The following is an 11,709-nucleotide window of genomic DNA, read 5'->3' as shown; positions in this document are numbered from 1 at the left end:
TTAAGTATTTGCATGGGTATTTATTTTGTAAAACATACTGTTAAATGATCCATAAAAGCCTTTGGGTAGAAGTCCAGCTCCTCCTAGAAGAGCTTTTGGCCTAGCAGCTCTTTTCAGGTACTGTAATAAAAATTAGGCCTGGAATGTGGAGTAGACTCTTGAGCAGATTCTTTGCAACAGAAGACAAGTTCAGAGTCAATGGAGGTTGCCAAATTGTCACAGTTTGAAAAAGAAAATTGGTACATTCAAGGAAGGAGCAATTTGAAGTTCTTATAAAACACTTGGACACCACGATGATGGGCAAAAGTTTCTCCACTCATTTTGCTGCCTCTTATCACTTCCCAGCTGTTTCTTCCACTCTCAGGTAGTTTCAATTTACCCTTCTATTTTTACCCACACAGTTTGCTAACAGCCTTGGAGTTGAGATTCTGCTGGCTTTAGTGATGAGGTGCCAGCTGTGCATCCCTGCAAGCTGCTGCATGGACGACCTTGAAATCTTCTGGAGATGCCTCTAAACCTCTCCCAGAGAGCATCTCTCTGTTTTTAGCATTAGAAATATATCACTTTGGAGCATCCAGAGCGTTGTGCAGACGTTTGCCAGGCTAATGCCAACCCAAATCCCTCCCCTCCCAGCCTGTACCCTGTCATTGGCAAAGGAACAGCTCCTCCATCCCACTGTAGCCAGCCTGGGGAGTTCTTTTTGCTTCCTTCTCTGCAGGAATATTAAACCAGAACGAGAATGAAGATAGCTGTTAATTTTATGTCACAGCAAGAAAACTGAAGGTCTTCAGATCACACTTTTCTCCTCAGTCTTTTAATTGCAAAATTACACTTCAAGGTTTGACACGAGTTTCTCACCTCCCTATTTTCAAGCTCCTAGCAAACAAAACCAGACAAAGACACTTTTTTTCCCCCCTGCTCTGCAGAGCCTGCACAATGCTTTAATTTCAAAGAGCTGAAATATTGCTAATTACCAGCATATTCTAACAAAACTTGTGATTTTACAGAGAGCTGTGTCAAACCAAACCAAATTATAGGTCAGAACATGCCAATCTTTTCATCGTTCTCACTAATTCCCTTTGTGGTTTGTGTGCCCTCCCAACATGTGTCTTCCCAGGTTGTTGGAGCCCCTGGCTGGCACTGCTCAGCTGCTCCATAATTGTTCCTCACACCAGATACAGCAACAAGGCATTCACAGCACACTCTTCTCACATTTTCTTTAAACATTAGCTACAGTAACAGGAATAGAAATGGGAGATTCTGAGGCAGGAGACACAGGAATCTGGCTGGGAACAGACAACTAGAAGAATTTTTTCTAGAAAAAAAAAAAAAACACACAAAAGGGGTGAAAAAAAGATCCTTCCTTTTTCAAGTCTAGACCATGGAATACTCCCACTTCTAGATATGATGCTTAGTAACCCGCTCCTAATTTCCAATTAAAGTTCAATTAAAATAATGGGAATACTCCCTAAATAAGTTACAATGTGTCACTTCCCGTGATCCTCTCCCAGGTCCCACACTCTGTCCCTTTGCCATCAGACTTACCTGAACTCCACAGGGCTTTGTCCAGTGGTGTCCCACGACCCTTCCCTGGCATCCACCATTCCCTGCAGCCACCCACAGCCTCTTCCCCTTGGATTAGATCCCACCTTCCAAGATGGAACTGCACGCCCTGCCTCTGGAGAACACCCAGCACCAGGGGAGCTGAGCATCCAGAGCCCCAGCTGGGAATTGCATGAACAATAAATCATCAAAACCCATTTTTTGTTTTTTGCTGCAGATTAATGTTATATAAGTTACTCCAGCCATAAACTATAAACAGCATAAAATGCACTTCTTTGCATTCCAGCGTGTTGGGGGAGATCATAAAAGCACTTAATATATTATTTAAGCCATTTAAGGGAGATGGCACAAGTGCTGTAATTAGCAACAGTTCTCCAAATCCCCATATGCCAGACAAAGGATCACATTCAGCATTTCCAGGCTGGTGGGAGGGAATCAGAACATCACAGAAATTAAATGGCACACACTGCTTTTCTTCCCCCCTCTGCCAATCTCAGCAGAGCCTGTGTCTCACTCCAGCCTCCCCCCTGCACCATCATGCAAGAGACTGAAACCATCACCTAAAGAAGACTGGCCTTTTTGGTCTCATTATTTGAAGCATAACAGGGTGTTGAAGGCTTTAAGAAAGAGAAATGAAGCCACTTCTCCTGGCAGTGACCTTCTGCAGGCTGGAGGGGAAATTCCTTGCTTTTTCTTTGTAATAAAACCAAAACCAAAAGAAAACCAAAACCAAAACCTGAACTTCTTCTGGAAAATCCATGGACTGAAGCGTTCAGTGGAAGTTTCCAAGCTCTGCAGCCCTTGGTGCACGGGGGGTCAGGCCCAGGGCCAGAGCAGGAGGAAGGCAGGATGTGCACACAGAGGGCACCGGTGACAACGGAGGGACAGGGCCTGGCCAGTGCCAGCAGCCTGAATTCACCACCTCGTGCAGCCCCAGCACTCACCACGTGCCCAGCAGCCTCACCCCAGCCTGGTGGCACCGACTGCCCTGGCAGTTGTCCCAGTCTGACACTCCTGTGCCAGGAACAAGATCACTGGGGGCAGGTGACAAAATCTGCCAAAGGAACAGGGAGAGAGGGACAGCTTGAGAGCCTCTGCCAGGAAGGGAGGCTCTGAAACCCAGAGTGCCCCGACTGCAGGAGGGCAGACACCTGAGGCAGGGGGGTCTCCTGGCTCTGGGGCCCAGTTGCTCTGACCAGTTGTTACTTCCCATCCTCTTCCCATTCACAGATACAACATGGAAAAGGTGCTTCCCCAGTGAGTCCTTCAGAGAAGAGCCTCAAGCCTGGGAACAGATAACAGGACAGGACAACCCCTTCTGGTGGCCTGACATTTGGTTTCTCTGTATTGCAGAGAGAGGAAAATCCCCTTTGTTCTTCTACAGCTTTTCTTATTTTTGTATTGTCTCTCCCTCATTTCTTTTTGTTGCTCCCTGTGTGGGCTCCAGTTTGACTTACCCAGCTCTGTGCACATCTCCCTGATCCCCTGTCCTGTTCCCTGGGCAGATGGGAACCAGTCTCCTCCTTTTCCAGGCCTCTCTGACTCACTGCTGTGCTGGGGGGTAACCTTGTTAGGGAGGGGAAGTGAGCAAGGCAGATATCACCCAGGGAGCTCCTATTATGGGATCCAAAAAGTTAATAGAAGTCAATTTTCACTATGAAGAGATAGCCAACTTGTTATACCAGTGGCACCAAAGGGATGGGCTTATTAACATCTCATTAATAATGCCTAGTTCAATTTGCATAAAAACTTATGAAGCACAATAAGAAGAAAAGCCTTTAACTATCTTGTTTCTCACAGGGTGCACGTTGCAAAGTGTGGAGGAAGCTGATAATGCTCTTTCAGTTCCTGAGGACTTCGAGCAGCTTCAAAAAGTTTTTTGACACGAGCAAACACCATCAATAAGCTCAGGAAGAGCTGGCTGAGAAGGCAAGGACAACAACTTACCAAAAAGCAGCTCCTGTGGCATGTTGAGATGCCTCTGACAATGCCACATAGAAACAACAGCTGGCCCAAATTCTCCTTCACATCTCTTCCCCTCAGACAAGTTATTAACTTGAGCTGTATTTATCTGCAGGGAGAAGACGGGTCTTTGGTTGGCTGTGAAAGTTTTTGCCACCCCCAAGCAACAGGAAAGGAATTTCCAGGTGGAATTAGCAAAGCCTCCACCCCTACAGTCCAAGCAGCTGCTGAGTATCATTGATCATTCCATCAAATGGAGCATTCACACCCTCCTGGTAAAAACAGGTTATTGGAAAACATTCCTCGTCACAATTCCTCTTTGGCATCACATTGCAATACATCTGGCTGGAGTTTGTGTTTAACTAAACCACATGTACAGGCAGGTGGTTTAAGTGTAATGCAAAATACCTGTATATTCATCTGCCTTTATCAGCTCTCCTTCCTGTGATCTATCAGTAAATAAATACCACATCAGCTGCCTGCACGTACCATAAGCACCCAGATCCGTCCCATCACACGTGGTAATGGTGCTAAACCTGCCCAGAGCAGCAAATTACAAACAGCAGCACACCCAGAGCATCTTCCCAACTGCTTCCTCTCTGGCTCCCTGCCTGCTCTGCACTGCAAGACTTGGGTAATGTTTGCACTTGCACAGCTCCTGGAAGATGAAGACACTCAAATACAGAAATTAATATTCACAGGAGAGCTGTCAGGGGAAAGGGAAGCGTTTTCCCCGAGGTGCACTGTTACAGTACAGTGTGTTTGACTGGCACCTGGGCTCCCTGCCTTCCCAGGGAGAAACAGGAGATGCATAATCTGTTTGTACTCTTCCCCATCCAACTAGAACAGCCTTTCAAAGGATTCCTGCCATAAGCAGGCAATATAATCCCATGGATTTACATGGCTGTGGTCTGTGTTACGCCACCTTCCAACAGGAGAGGCTTCAAAGCAGGAAGCAGAGCTGTGTTCCAGAGGAGAGGGGGAAGCAGGGCAGCCACAGCCTTGGGAGGGCTCAAAGACACATCTCGTGTCTGATCTCACAGCAGTCAACCAGGCTGATGGACAACTTCTAAATCCAGTGAGAGCCTCAGAGGAAGCCTGGCCAGAGAAGTCCATCTGTGCCTCCCACTTGTATATTCCTGGCTTTGGCTGAGCTCCGAGCGCCGCGGACACTGAGAGGTGGAAGAAAGCCTTGGATTTTCAAGGGGAACTCAAGGCCCTCTCAATCCTCTGAAAGGCAAAGTGTACACACGATAAGCCAAGAGAGCCATTCCATGCTGCAGTCACATGCTGTGGGGAAGCTGTAATCTCACAAGGACACAGATATGGCCATGCAAATATGGGTTATGCCTGTGCTAACAACCAGCTTCTGTCCCCAGAGCTCCTGGATGGCCTCGAATCTGGCTGCTAATGCAGGTGAAAGCTCGTGCTGAAGAAGCTTCATTTCTCCTGTGCTCCCATTAGCCAGGAACCTGCTGCCCTTCCATCCCCTGACTTGAGAGGTGAGGACACAAGATGGCAACTTCTGGGATTACATCTTTGGAGGTGCAAAGGAGAGGAGCTGCCCCAGAGGGCACGGATGTCACCATTGCAGGCAGCAGGCAGCGGTTGGCGTTGGGAAACCAGCTGCATTTTCAACATCCCCTTCAGCCAAACCACCTCTAAGAGTCCTCCCAACAGCCAGGCTGAGGCAGGACAGCTCCAGCCAGCTGTGCCATCCCACTGCTTCCCTCTGCAGAGCTCACCTTGGCTACAGCAACAACACCTGGGAAGTCCCAGCATGGGTTAAACGAGCTGTAAACCTACCTCAGATGGTCCAAGCAAACCCCACTGCACAGTGGGAGCAGGGAATTGCCTTTGCATCTGCCCAGCACCGGCCTGGGAGAGGCTCCTGCACCCAGAGCTGGCAGCAGAATCTGAGACAGGGGGAGGAAGAAAGCAGACATGGGAGGGAAAAGGCTGCAGACATCTTGAGGGGAGGGCCTGTCTCCATGGATGTTTGTCACTGTGGAATTCAATCGTGAGTAAAGGCCAGACTTCCCTCAGACAGCCTGAAAACAAGGTCCTGTCTCTGTCTCCAGACCCAGCAGTGGGTCCTTCCCAAGGTGACACCTGCCCAGGGCTCTGGGCCCAGCGGGAGCTCGGCCCCAAAACCACCCAGAGCTCAGCGCAGAGCCCGGGGATCCCCCAGAGAGAAGGGCCTTTGTGCAGCCCCGGGCACAGCTCTGGGTGCCAGAGGCCACCTGGCACAGGAGCCCAGTGGAGTCCCAGCTGCAGCAGTGACACTGATTGTCCAGGGACACAACAATGGCACTTGTCTGACTGGGCAGGCCACGACCAGCCCAGTGTGTTTCCCTTTGGGAAAGCATTTCCCCTGGAAGTGAATTTCCAAACCAAATGCCTTTAACTCCAAGCCTTTGCAGACTTCCTGCTGGCAAGGGCAGTTTATTCATTCCAAAAAGGAGAGCTTTAAAAGAGATGTCACCCAGGAGAGAGAGATCTCACTGCTGTTGGCTTTCACCATCATCTGGGAAGGAGGCAACCTTGAATTCCCATTGCACTGTGATGGGAATTGAGGTCTCAACTCCAAACAGCTCCCTGAAAACACCCAGGGTGCAGCCCAAGGTCCCTGTTCCCCATCAAATGGGACCATCCCCAGCTCAGGGCAGAGCTTCCCCACAGCACTGGCTCAGCAGGGGCAGGGGCAGAGCTGAGAAAGCCCCTTATGGGACTTGCTGGTACAGAAGCTGTAGAGGGAAAGTGTGATTGTGCACCCCAGGAGCTGCGCCCACAGTCCCTGACAGCCAACCCAGCCCAGCCAGGGCTGTGACTCAGAGCTGCACTTTGCACCCTCAGAGGCCACAATAATCCTGACTGATGCCCAGAGACTGGTGCTGCACCCACTGCAGGTGCAGACCCTGAGCCCCAGAGACCCCACCAAGCTCCCACAGCTGCAAACAAAGCAATCCTCTGAGGGAGCAAGATGTCAGGGAGGGAAGGACTTCTCACACACTTCAGCATCTTCTAAAAGGCAACATAAGCTGGTGTTGAAGTCAGTTATGTAAGTGCTGCTTTCCAAACGAGGAGTGGAGGAGTTACCTACACAGGGGAGAGCAGCCCTTGCCCCTTTGCAAGAGAAAAAATCCCCATCCCCAACCCAGGGAGGTGCACACTCAGTGGCTGAGGGTTTGGGTTTGCCACAGGTCAGCCACAGCCCCTTTGCCACCAATAAAAGCTGCAGACAGAACACCCTGGGGTTACAGTGACCCACAACCACACATTTCCACCTCACCAGTGGCTGCCAGCTCGTGTTTGATTGGTGCCATTAGCAATGGGTGACCACTGTTTACCCTGTAATTTATTAGAGGCAGCACCTAATTCTTATGGACTTTTAATGAGCATTGAACACACCTCCTTCATTAAGCAGCTCTGAAAACCCAATCTGGAATGATTTGGCAGGAACAGAAATGCCCCTGAGCCTCAGGACAGGGTTTGTCACTGGTGGTCTTTATTTTAAAGAGAGGGTGAAAGGTTTGCATGAGCTGGAGACTGACCCGTGGATCTGGCAATTTGTAGATCACAGAGAAGGACCTGGGCAGCTCAGGGAAGGGCTCCACCATGCAAGACCCTGATCATCTGCACAGACACCCTCCATCAGGACACCCTGAACATTGTGAGGGACTGAATGGAATTTAACAGTAGAAAAAGTCAGTGGCACCTCAGGTGAGAAAGGGAGAGGGAACAAACAAAACCCAAGGAGTTTGGCAGAGGCAGCCAAAAAGCAGGACAAGACACTTCATCCTGCAGCTTTCAGCAGGAGAAGACACTGAGCCCTGGCAGAGGTGAAGGGTCACCCCTACCCAGAGCTCTGTCCCCTCTCACCCAGCACTGGTGGCACCACAGCAGTGACACTCCCAGCACAACGGGCTCCTGGACACAGACTTTGGCCCTGCATTCCCAGGCACTGGAAGTGAGGTTGGATATCAACAGCAGACTTGCACAGCTCGATCCAACTGCCAGAGACTCACAGGTCACACAGATAATTCCAGCAGAGGCCACGTGGCACCTGGTCCTGCCCAGCACGAGGATTTCAATGTGCTGCCCACCAGCAACACCCCTGGGCAAGTGAAGGGGCTCCTGTGCAGCCCCCTGAGTTCATGGATCACCCTTTCCATGCTCAGGGAAGAGCAGCTTTCACCTCTATAGGCTTGGAGGAAGAGGAGAAAAGCGACTGGTTCAGGCAAAGCCTGGGTTTGCCAACAACCATTCCTGTGCCTGAGCATCTCCTACAGAAGGGAACTGCAACAATTCCCTGGGAATTCAGCTCCAAAGGGTTAAAACACACTTAAGCACACTCAGAGCCAACCATAAACATATCTCCTGAGCAAAGGCTGGGCACACCAGGAAGTTCAAAGGTCCACAAGAAACACACACTTCCAGGAGTTCATTAAAAAATAATTAGAAGCAGGTCTACCAAAAAAAAAAAAAAAAAGTCAACTAAGAAATTGTTTTGAATAAATTAGAAGACAGGGCCAAGCTTGTTGGGTCACTGGGACACTGCCTGCTCCTGTTAAAAGGCAGCTGTGGTCATTTGATAGCTGGCACTGATAAGGCCACAAAGAAGTTTGAGGCTGCAGGTTAAGAGCTCTCTCCTGCAGTTAGAGAGACCAGCTACAGTTTTTGCTCCTAGTTTGTGGGGAAACAAACCCATTTATTTACTTTTAAGGCTCCAAAAAGATACTCCACCAAGGAGGAAATCAAACCTACTGTGAAGAGAAAACCCCAAACACAAATTCCTGTTGGGAGCACGAGACTCGAGATTCAGGAGAGGCATCAAAAAAGCAACTGCCAGCTCAGGGAGGCAGGTGGTGACAGGAGCTCCTGCTCCTTAAACCTGGGGAATGGAGCTCCATTTCCAGCACAGCCCTTTCCAGAGGCTTGGGGACACAACCTCTGCTGAGGACAAGCCCCCTCAAAACAAGGACTACGGAGCAAACAACCCCCTAAAACACCTTCCCATCCTTCTGCTCTCCATAACAACCACGACCAAACCACACAACTCCACAGCTTCCTTTCCCAAGGATGAAAAAAAAAAGGCAAAGCCCGAGCGGTGGGTGAGAGGAATTAGTCAGGGATGCAGCGGGATGTGCTGGGGACGAGCTGCCTCCAGAAAGGCCACAGAAGTGACAAATCCCGCCTTATGTAACGGGTGACAAACGCCTTTTGTTATGCAAGACAAGTGGGAGAAAAAGAAGCATCTTTGCCCTTTGTGGGAAGGGAAGAGCAGGCGGCTCCTGCTCGAGCACAAACAACAGGCTGCGGATCCGGGGGCACCGGCACTGCAGGAACAGATCCCGCGGAAACGCCTCGTTATTGGGCTGAGCGAGCACAAAACCACGGGATCGATATTGAATTGGTCAGTGACTGAGGATGTCAGCACGGTAACGTGGCGATTGGGTGGGTTTTCTTAAGGAGAGAGGCTACAGGGCAGCCATCCCTAGCCTTGCTCCCCAGTCATCCAGAGTTAGGGATCCACCTCCCCTTTGCTCCATTCTTGGGCTTTTAGGGTTTTTTAAAAAATTAAAAATTTAAATCAGTATTCACATAATTTAATTAACAAAAATAATAATTAAAGAGCTCCACACATCTGAATTTATACACTGGTCCCAACTCCTTGTTTTCAGACTTTGTACAAATCCCAGACCCACTTGGGGATGGAACCCACTTGTCAGCTTGGAGCTGGAACGGGGCATCCTCTCCCCCTGCAATCTGCTGGCTCCTGAAGGCTGCAGAAATCAGCTCCACGGCTTGGTCTGGGGAAGAAATCAGGCTCTGGGCTCTCCGAGACTCTGCGAGGGTTTGTTTAAAGAAACAAACAAAAAAAAAAACCAGCCAAACAACTGGCGAAAGGAACGTTATTTTCCCCTGGGATTACCCAAGGGATGCACAGCAATCCGCTCCCCGTCCAGCTGTGCGGTGCTTCCCACCACTCCTTCGGAGCTCAGGGACCCGCTCCCAGTGCTCCCAGTGCCACACGGCGACAGTGACATCCAGTGGCAGCGACACCCGCCCACAGCAACCCGCGCCCGAGCCTCGGCTCAAACGCGGCCACCCCAAGTGCCTGGAAAATGCCGGGGAAATTCCAGCCCCCTCAGGGGGCCGGGAAGGGCTTTGGCTTGAAAACACAGGTTTAGGTGCTGGGTGCCAGCACGGAAGGACGGACACCTCCCAGGGGGAGGATTTCACCACTCACCTCTCAGCCCTTCGCTGCTCCCTCCCAACAGCCCCACGGTTGAGCAAGAGCTGTTGCCCAGGCATGAGTCAACCTGGGGTGCTTTGCTCACAGAAATATCTCCAGAAGTGGGGGTTTGTTCTTTTGTTTTGGTTTTTTTTAAAGCCCTTTTGCTGTCCTTCAGCAAACCCCAGCTCGGTTCTGGAACTCAGGCAGCAGCTGTAAATCAGTTGTTGCCTCCTCAGAGACCTGCAGGGACACAGAGAGAGTCACCTCCACCACCCCTGTGAAGGAGGGATGGGTGAGGGCCTGGCCCAGCCAGTGTCACATTGTCACCGAGCAGGAGCAGCCTTTCCCTGCTCCCCTCGAGCAGAGGGCTGAGCAGGGAGGACGGGATCCGTGCTGGGGCTGGAGCAGTGGGGCAGGGCTGGAGCAGGGAGAAGAGCAGGAGCAGCTGCTCCAGCACGAGGAGGGAGTGGGGACTGAGACATCCCAGCCAGTGGTAATTAGGGTGTCTCCCCAGAGCAGTGTGGATGTCAAAGCATAGCTGTGGTTTGCCTTTGGGCCCACCCCAGCCAGGCCACACGTGTGTGTTCCACTGCAAAAATGCAGCCAGACCTGTCACAGGGGTGTTTGGCAGCCAGGCCTGGGAAGCTCAAAGGGGGAATGCAGCAGGGATGGTAACAGCCACTGCTGACAGATCAGCTCTGCCACAAACAGGTGCCACAGCCTGCCCAGGGAAGGAGGGTTTGTCCCACACAAACCTCTTTTCAAGCTGCTCAAGTACAATCACACATCCTGTGGGAGTTCTCACGCACTCAGAATCATCTTGATTTTCATCCCCTTTTCTCCCCAGTCTCTCTCTCTTTCTGCCCCTAAAAAAGTCCAGTCTAGGTTGTGACAGCTCTGAGGGAGCACTTCAAACCCAAACTGGCAAACTGAGAGTCAAACCCCCAGAGCTGCCACCCAAGAGGGGTGAGAGTCAAACCCCCAGAGGCTGAGGAGGAGTCCCACAGTGCCCTGCCGGCTGTGGCTCCAGGGATGATCCTCCTCTGCTTGGCTGCTTCCCTGGAGGAACAGGGAGAACACCCCGCAGCCAATTCCTGCACCAGGAAACACACCCGAGACACAGAGCACGGAAACCTGGGAAACCAGAGCACTTGGAATGACAGGAACATCCCAAGGGCCTGGGGCTGCTCCTGCCTGCCAGCCTGGCTGGGCCACAGAGCAGCTGCTCTCCCAGGGATTCCTGGGGACACGGACTTGGGGATGGAACCAAATGTGGAACCCACCCAAGCCAAGCCCCAGAGCACAGACTGGGCTCACCAGTGTCACTCCTGCCTTCCACTTGTGGGGGTTTTGTTTCTGAGGTTCCCAGACAACATCAGGAGACCAACAGAAAGACAGAACTTGGTTAATACAGCATCACCACCTGCACAAAAAGCAGGGAATAAAGACTGTCTCCATGGTTTCCCAAAACCACAAACCCCTGCAATACTTGCAGCATCATAGCAACAAGCTTCAACCCAGCAACATGAAAATTCTGTCCTTTCAAACCACGTGACCTTATTTATTATTATCCTGGAGATTCCCAACAGTTGTGCACCAGCACTGAGGCTGGATTGGGGCTGTGGAAGTCCCAGACCTACCTCCAGTGCATTGTTCCTTCTGTGTAAACTCCAGTCATGGAGGAGCAGTGTTTGGAGGAAGCAGCAGCTGATCCTTTCCTTGCTGTGGCAAAAACCCTCTTCAGGGGATTGGGTTGGGCTTGATGATCCTAAAGGTCTTTTCCAGCCTGAATGATTCTGTGATTCTGAAAGATCCTGGCTGGGCTTTGGGGTTGGCCAGACCTGACTGAGGGTGGAATCCAGGTTTTAAGGAAACATCAACAGCTTGGTACACAAGTCCTTTAGTCTGACCAGGAAAACCCCCAAAGATCCTTCACTCCCACG

This window comes from Chiroxiphia lanceolata, chromosome 20 (assembly GCF_009829145.1).
Source record: "Chiroxiphia lanceolata isolate bChiLan1 chromosome 20, bChiLan1.pri, whole genome shotgun sequence".
Lineage (NCBI taxonomy): Eukaryota > Metazoa > Chordata > Aves > Passeriformes > Pipridae > Chiroxiphia > Chiroxiphia lanceolata.
This window is presented reverse-complemented; position numbering follows the sequence as displayed.